Here is a 7,461-nt window from a genome sequence, read left to right as displayed (position 1 = left end):
GTCACATGACCGGCATGGTGAAGTGCTTGCGCTGCAAAACGATCTTGCAAGCTAACCGTATCAGTGACCGTCGAGATGAGGGTAAAGTTAAAATTGTCAAACATGTCCAATGATGTGGATTTTTTGAAAGCTTAAAAAGGTAATATATTGGCAAACAACTAATAGATGCCCAAATATATTTTTGATATCACTTTTATAACTAGTAGTATTACGAGACGAACCACTGTCATTCCAGAGCTAGTGGCAGTGTGATTGTACTGTCACGTACTACTACTACTGACACATGACTGCAAGAATTAATAAGTCAATGACAGCAGATTGCCGTTGGATCTAATTTACAATGCATAAACATTTATGTACTCCCTCAATGTATATAAATGTATATTTCATCCACTTTTTATGTAATTTTCATTCACTTTTTATAGGCCTATTTTTCATCCATTTTTTTTATGCATTTTTCATCAACTTTAGTTTTAAAAGTATTTTTTCATCCATTTTCTTAATGTATTTATCATGCATGGTCAGTTCTCAAAAACATGATTATAATTTGATAATGAGTTAACTTTGTGTGTTAAATAAAAGTTTTGTGGTCTTGGCTTCCACGGCACAGTAATATCGCAGACTACTTGAAGGGTTAATTTGCTTGAAATTTACATTTAATCGGTAGGTTCCAATTGGTGTTTTCTATGAAATCATGCATGGTAATAAAATCAAACAGTTGTTAATTACCCTACAGAAATTGAACTCTCAAAACCATTTTGATTTTTAATTTTTGCACCAGGCATGCGGTGACTCTACAGTGACTTTGTGGATCGTAATCTATGGGCAATAACTGAGTAAAATGTAAAGTGTGCATTGTGTAATATTGTTTTTTTTTTTTGTCCCCCGCCTTTCGAAGAAAGCAGGGGATTATTAAAGTGGGTCAGTCTGTCTGTCCATCTGTCCGTCCGTCCGTCCGTCACACTTTTTGGGACACAATAACTCTCCTTCTAATTGACCTAGAATGTTCAAACTTGGTGTAAGTGTTTATTAGGTCAATGCCTTGATGGAGTTTGAAGATGAGCATAAGCAATTTGATTGGTTGATGCTTTGGGACACGATAACTTTAGTTCTAATTAAGAGAGTGTGATGAAAATTGGTGTATAGTTTCATTACATCAATACCTTGACTAAGTTCGATAATGAGCATTTTCTGCTCGGGGTAAGCAGAGCGATAAGCAATTTGATTGGCCAAGACTTTGGAACACAATAACTCTCCTTCTAATTGAGGTAAAATGTTCAAACTTGGTGTAGGTGTTTATTAGGTCATCTCATTGCCTTGATGGAGTGTGAAGATGAGCATTTTCTGCTTAGGGTAAGTAGAGATAAGCAATTTGATTGGTTGATGCTTTGGGACACGATAACTTTAGTTCCAATTAAGTGAGAGTGATGAAAATTGGTGTATAGTTTCATTACATCAATGCCTTGACTAAGCTCGATATTGAGCATTTTCTGCTTAGGGTAAGCAGAGCGATAAGCAATTTGATTGGCCGAGACTTTGGAACACAATAACTCTCCTTCTAATTGAGCTAGAATGTTCAAACTTGGTGTAGATGTTTATGAAGTCAATGCCTTGATAGAGTGCGAAGATGAGCATTTTCTGCTTATGGTAAGTAGAGATAAGCAATTGGATTGGTTGATGCTTTGGGACACGATAACTTTAGTTCTAATTGAGAGTGATGAAACTTGTTGTATAGTTTCATTATATGTCATCAATACCTTCACTAAGTTCCATAATGAGCATTTTCTGCTCAGGGTAAGCACAGCATTAAGCAATTTGATTGGTCGAGACTTTGGAACACAATAACTTGATGATGAGAATTGTCTGCTTAGGCTAAGGAGCAATAAGCATTTTGATTGGTCAAGACTTTGGAACATAACAACTCTGCTTCTAATTGAGGTAGAATGTTTAAACTTGATGTAGATGTTCGTCTTGACTGAATTCAATGATTAACTTATCGAGCTAAGCAGAGATAAGCAATTTCCTTGGTCGATGCTTTGGGACAAGATAACTTTGATTCTATCTGATAGAGAGTGATGAAACTTAGTGTATAGTTAATAATCAGTTTGATTGCTTGATACTTTTGAAAAAAAATAGATGTGCGATTAATTTATATGTGTCATCTATTTATTTGGGGATTTCGGCAGGGGACATCGGCCTCACTGTTGGCTTGTTTTTCTTAAAGAGTGTAGGCCTACGATTAAAGTTAATGAATATACATTGTTGTATGGTAGTATTAGAATATGGGTTGTTAAAATGGCACACAATGTTAAACCTTACTTTAATTCAGTCATGTGACGAAGGTAACAAAACACACTTGTAGTTGTGGCAGCTGCTTAGATAATCAACAAACAAAACTTGATTACCCAATCAACAATCTTAATCTCCTGACTAATGTGCTAATTAAGTGGTGAGATTAACAGAAGTCATTCTCATAAAAATTATAATAAACAAAACATAGATTACTAATGTATGAAAGTAAATGGACTTTGTTCTAAATCATAACACTACTAGAGAAAATGTGAATATGCCGCATGTTTTGTAGATTTTTTGTTACAGGAGGTCTATATTTGCAACTTTGAGTGAAGATGGTTCAATTAGTTTTAATCAGTTTGGTGTGTACTTGCCGTAAAGTGTATATAGTAACTAGTGCAGGGGCATTTCCTGGAGTTTTTGCAGGATGGGATTTGCCAGGTTCCTGTTAAGGAAATTCAACAGTTGACAATGATGCCATCATCATTTCCAAATTACATAGGCATTCATACACATTGAGCTTTTTAATGAGAGAAATCCAACACCCTGTTTGACGTCAAGTTTTGTTATGAATTAATAGGATCACATTATGATTCAATTTCATTGATGCAAAGCATTAATTAATTGTGATATCATAAAAATGTTGTTTTACAATTTTTTATTTATGTAGCTGAGCAGTGGGGGGGGGGGGGGGCGTCTGTGAACCTGGGGGCAAGAGGGGCAGGAGCAGTGGCCCTAGCTGCTGGCCCTCTCTCTGAGATAGTTTTTCTGCTTAGAACTAAGTATATGATTTCCTGCCAGGGATATACTCCACAGACCACCATTTGAGGTCGAAATTTCAAAAAATTTCTCAGAGTTGACGGGGAGTCCCCTGGACCCAATAACCCCTGAGAGGAGAGAGAGCCTGTAAAAATAACAAATGCTAAAAGCTTTTGTATATGGGGGGTTGGATGGCCGAATGGTTAGCATGTGCGCGATGTATCATACAGTCTGTCATTGAGTCAGCTGGCGTGGTTTCGATTCCCCTGTTGTACGTGACAAGGAGTAAGGTTGCCTGTCCAGCCTCGTGGTTTTCACCGGCCCTCGGGTTTCCTCCCACAGCTAAAGACGCCTACGGGCAAGCGAATTATTGAAATAAAATTGAATTATGTGTTAGTCCCGATATGACCTAGTTTGTGTCAAGTGTACCTTAAACCCCATCTCTCTCTCTCTCTCTCTCTCTCTCTCTCTCTTGTATATGATCATGGTCTGATATATGTATTGTTGTGGAAACATTGTTGTTGGAAAGTTCACTGTTCATAGGGAACAGACAAGTAAAAAAAATTGTTGGACGAATGCAGTTGATATCAAGGAAAGAAAAATAAAGGTGGTATATATATATTTTGTTTCTGACCTTTTTCAATATTTCTACTGATAGAGAAGCGGTTATTTGCCCCCGAATTTGATAATTTCACTTACATGAACATCAGCATATAATAGACTTAATGTTATTTTTGACAGACATTTTCCATGTTAGAAGCCTCTGCCGGATAGTCTAACCTTAAAGGGGCATTATGGGAGATTAGATAAAGAGGTGGCAGTTCTCATTATAATAGTTAAGAACAAGATAATGTAAAGGGAATTTGCTGAAAATTTCAGTCAAATTGATCCACTCTGAACCAAGATATTAGTTTTTGAATTTTAGCCTCGATCATCATTATTAAAGTCAGTGCAATAACAAACATAGTCTTGATTATCCCTTTTTGGATTAAATCATCAATGAGCATTGAGTAGCAAATCGGATTCAAATCCAATAAATATTGCAGGCTAGCGATTGCATCGAGAGTTGATTATGGTCTGGATAAGTTAATGTTTAATTAATAATTTAGATAACATTTCAGGCCTAAAGAAAGACCTGCAATAGGCAGATTTAGCTCTTGCATAATGTGTGTTTAATGTAATACCAGTGAGGGGTGATAACATTTTGTGTAATACATATATGTACAGGAACAGCATTTAACAAATAACAATCAGGTAAATAAATATAAGAATTCATGCACTAAAACTAAAGTATCTCTTCGTAGAAATTTATGAAATTGATGTTAAAATATTAATTAGCTGACATGATTTTGTATATATATAGAGTTATGCCTCCTCAATCATTACCTTTAACATTTATATTCACGAATTTGTAGGATTTCAAGTCTTTGGTAGATTTATGTTTAAAGATGCATTATGTAAGATTTAGATAAAGAACAGGCCATTATTGCAATGTTAGTTCAAAAATAGATAATGAAAAATGAATATTTTGGAAATTTCATTCAAGTTACTTTATTTTGAGCGAAATTCAATCTCGGCTCCCACTTGAGGTATCCTTCCATCAGTCGCTTCACAAAGATCAAAGATGGTGGCTCAAAAAACTTGTTTCTTCAGAAATTTCACATATTTAGCTGAATCACTCATATTGTGTGCTATAAATTAAACTGTTCCTGGTAAATCATCAAATCGGCTGTTCTCGAATGAACTTTTGATGTCAAGATGTGGAAAATGTTCCAAGGATCACTATCATGCAACGAGCCGATGACTAATTGTCCAGAAATCGGCAGCATTTCATTCTAACAAATCCTGCCAATCAGGAGCCACTGGGGGCAGAGCTTGGGAACCGATTTAAGACTGATTAATGGCTGGCGAGTTTTCCCAGAGATAAACGAAGGGTAAACTTATCTCTGGGAGCCGAGATTGAGCAGAGTTATCATACTCCTCGCAGTGTTTTGTTTGATTAGACCTAATTCCACTCAGCACTGCCATAATGAAAGCAAATTTCTGTTCCAAATTATGACTGCTCAACAGATTAACAACCAATACCTAACTGTGTTCATTCAGGTTGAAACAGAGCCCCAAATATGTTTACATAACATTACATCATGACACAAATCTCTTTACATAACGTTACATCATGACTCAAGAAATTTTTTTACGACCAATTAACTAGTGCATAGCAGAATACTGCAGAAAAAATAATTGCTTGACAAACGAGGCTATCAAAACAGCTACAATGTAAACAATACTGTTTGGAGACGAACAATACTTGCACTGTTTTTATACGCCCACATGGAAATGTGGATGTATATTGTCGTCGGTCAGTGCATCGTCCACAATTTCTTGTGAACGCTCTGTCGCTAAAAGCTATGATCCAATTTTTTTAAAATCGATATATGTTGTTTACATTAGTGAGGTGAAGAAGCCTATTTAATTTCAATAATTTCTGTTTATTACGTCGAGTGTTATGGCCCTTGTTTCACTTTGTTGAACCTTGTGAACGCTCTAATGCCAAAAGTTAATCTCCGATCTTTGTGAAATTGTTATGCATTGTTTAAATTAGTGAATCGAAGAAGCCTATTGAATTTTAGCAATTTCCATTCATTTAGTCTAGAGTTATGGCCCCCGTTTCACTTTATTGTCCCCCGCCTTTCGAAGAAAGCAGGGGACTATTAAAATGGGTTCGTCCGTCTGTCTGTCTTTCTGTCTGTCCATCCATCTGTCTGTCCGTCACATTTTTTGGGACACAATAACTCTCCTTCTAATTGACCTAGAATTTTCAAACTTGGTGTATGTGTTTATTCGGTCAATGCCTTGATGGAGTTTGAAGATGAGCATTTTCTGCTTAGGGTAAGCAGAGATAAGCAATTTTATTGGTTGATGTTTTGGGACACATAACTTTAGTTCTAATTAAGTGAGAGTGATGAAACTTGGTATAAAGTTTTATTACATCAATACCTTGACTAAGTTCGATAATGAGCATTTTCTGCTCAGGATAAGCAGAGCGATAAGCAATTTGATTGGCCGAGACTTTGGAACACAATAACTCTCCTTCTAATTGAGCTAGAATGTTCAAACTTAGTGTAGGTGTTTATGAGGTCAATGCCTTGATGAGCATTTTCTGCTTATGGTAAGTAGAGATAAGCCATTTGATTGGTTGATGCTTTGGGACACGATAACTTTAGTTCTAATTCAGTGAGAGTGGTGAAACTTGGTGTATAGTTTCATTACATCAATACCGTGACGAAGTTCGATGATGAGAATCGTCTGCTTAGGCTAAGAAGCAATAAGCATTTTGATTGGTCGAGACTTTGGAACATAACAACTCTGCTTCTAATTGAGGTAGAATGTTTAAACTTGATGTAGATGTTTGTCTTGACTGAGTTCAATAATTAACATATCGAGCTAAAGCTAAGCAGAGATAAGAAATTTCCTTGGTCGATGCTTTGGGACAAGATAACTTTGATTCTATCTGATAGAGAGTGATAAAACTTAGTGTATAGTTGATAATCAGTTTGATTGCTCGATACTTTTGAAAAAAATAGATGTGCGATTAATTAATATGTGTCATCTATTTATTTGGGGATTTCGGCAGGGGACATCAGCCTCACTGTTGGCTTGTTGAACCTTGTGAATGCTCCAACGCCAACAGTTATCATCTGATCTTTGTGAAATTTATATGCATTATTTAAATTAGTGAAACGAAGAAGCCTATGAATTTCAGCAATTTCTGTTAATTACTTCTAGAGTTATGGCCCTTGTTTCACTTTGTTGAACCTTGTGAAAGCTCTAACGCCAAAAAATTATCATCCAATCTTTGTGAAATTTATATAATAATAATAATAATCAATTTGTATAGCGCGGAGTGCATCATTTAAATTTGTGAAACAGAGGTTTATTGAATTTCAGCAATGTTTGTCAATTATTACTAGAGTTATAGCCCTTGTTTTACTATGTGAACCTTGTGGGCGTTCGAATGACAAACGTTATCATCTGATCTGTATGAAATTTATATGCATTATTTGAATTAGTAAAACAAAAAAGCCTGTCAAATTTCAAAATTTTCTGTGAATTACTTCCAGAGTTAAGGTCCTGATTTCAGGTTGTAGACCCTTGTGCACCCTCCAACGACAAAAATTATAATCTGATCTATATGAAATTGTCTTGTAAATGCCCCCAATTACCTACAAAGGAATAAATATGTGACAACCCTTGTTGACCGCTCCGACGATTCAGCTGCTGTTGGCGTATGTTTTGTTGCCTGGCAACCTATATTTAATACCTTAAATCACCGTCCAAAGTTTTAGGGAAGACCCCAGATTAAAGGAAGGGCTGTCATGTTGCCGTACTTAGGAGAGATTTGATTGAATG

At 36.0% G+C, this 7,461-nt stretch overlaps 1 long non-coding RNA gene across 1 annotated transcript in view; it reads left to right on the top strand.

Annotated features, from left to right (window-relative positions):
* Nucleotides 1–6: 6 nt before the first annotated feature.
* Nucleotides 7–7,461, top strand: part of LOC130010903 (uncharacterized) — a 45,742-nt gene continuing 38,287 nt past the window's right edge. Inside the window, exon 1 of the long non-coding RNA XR_008786193.1 lies at nt 7–139. This is a non-coding gene — a long non-coding RNA (uncharacterized LOC130010903). The remainder of the gene's footprint in view (nt 140–7,461) is intronic.

Source organism: Patella vulgata, chromosome 2, assembly GCF_932274485.2.
Source record: "Patella vulgata chromosome 2, xgPatVulg1.2, whole genome shotgun sequence".
Taxonomy (NCBI): Eukaryota; Metazoa; Mollusca; class Gastropoda; family Patellidae; genus Patella; species Patella vulgata.
This window is presented reverse-complemented; position numbering and strand designations above follow the sequence as displayed.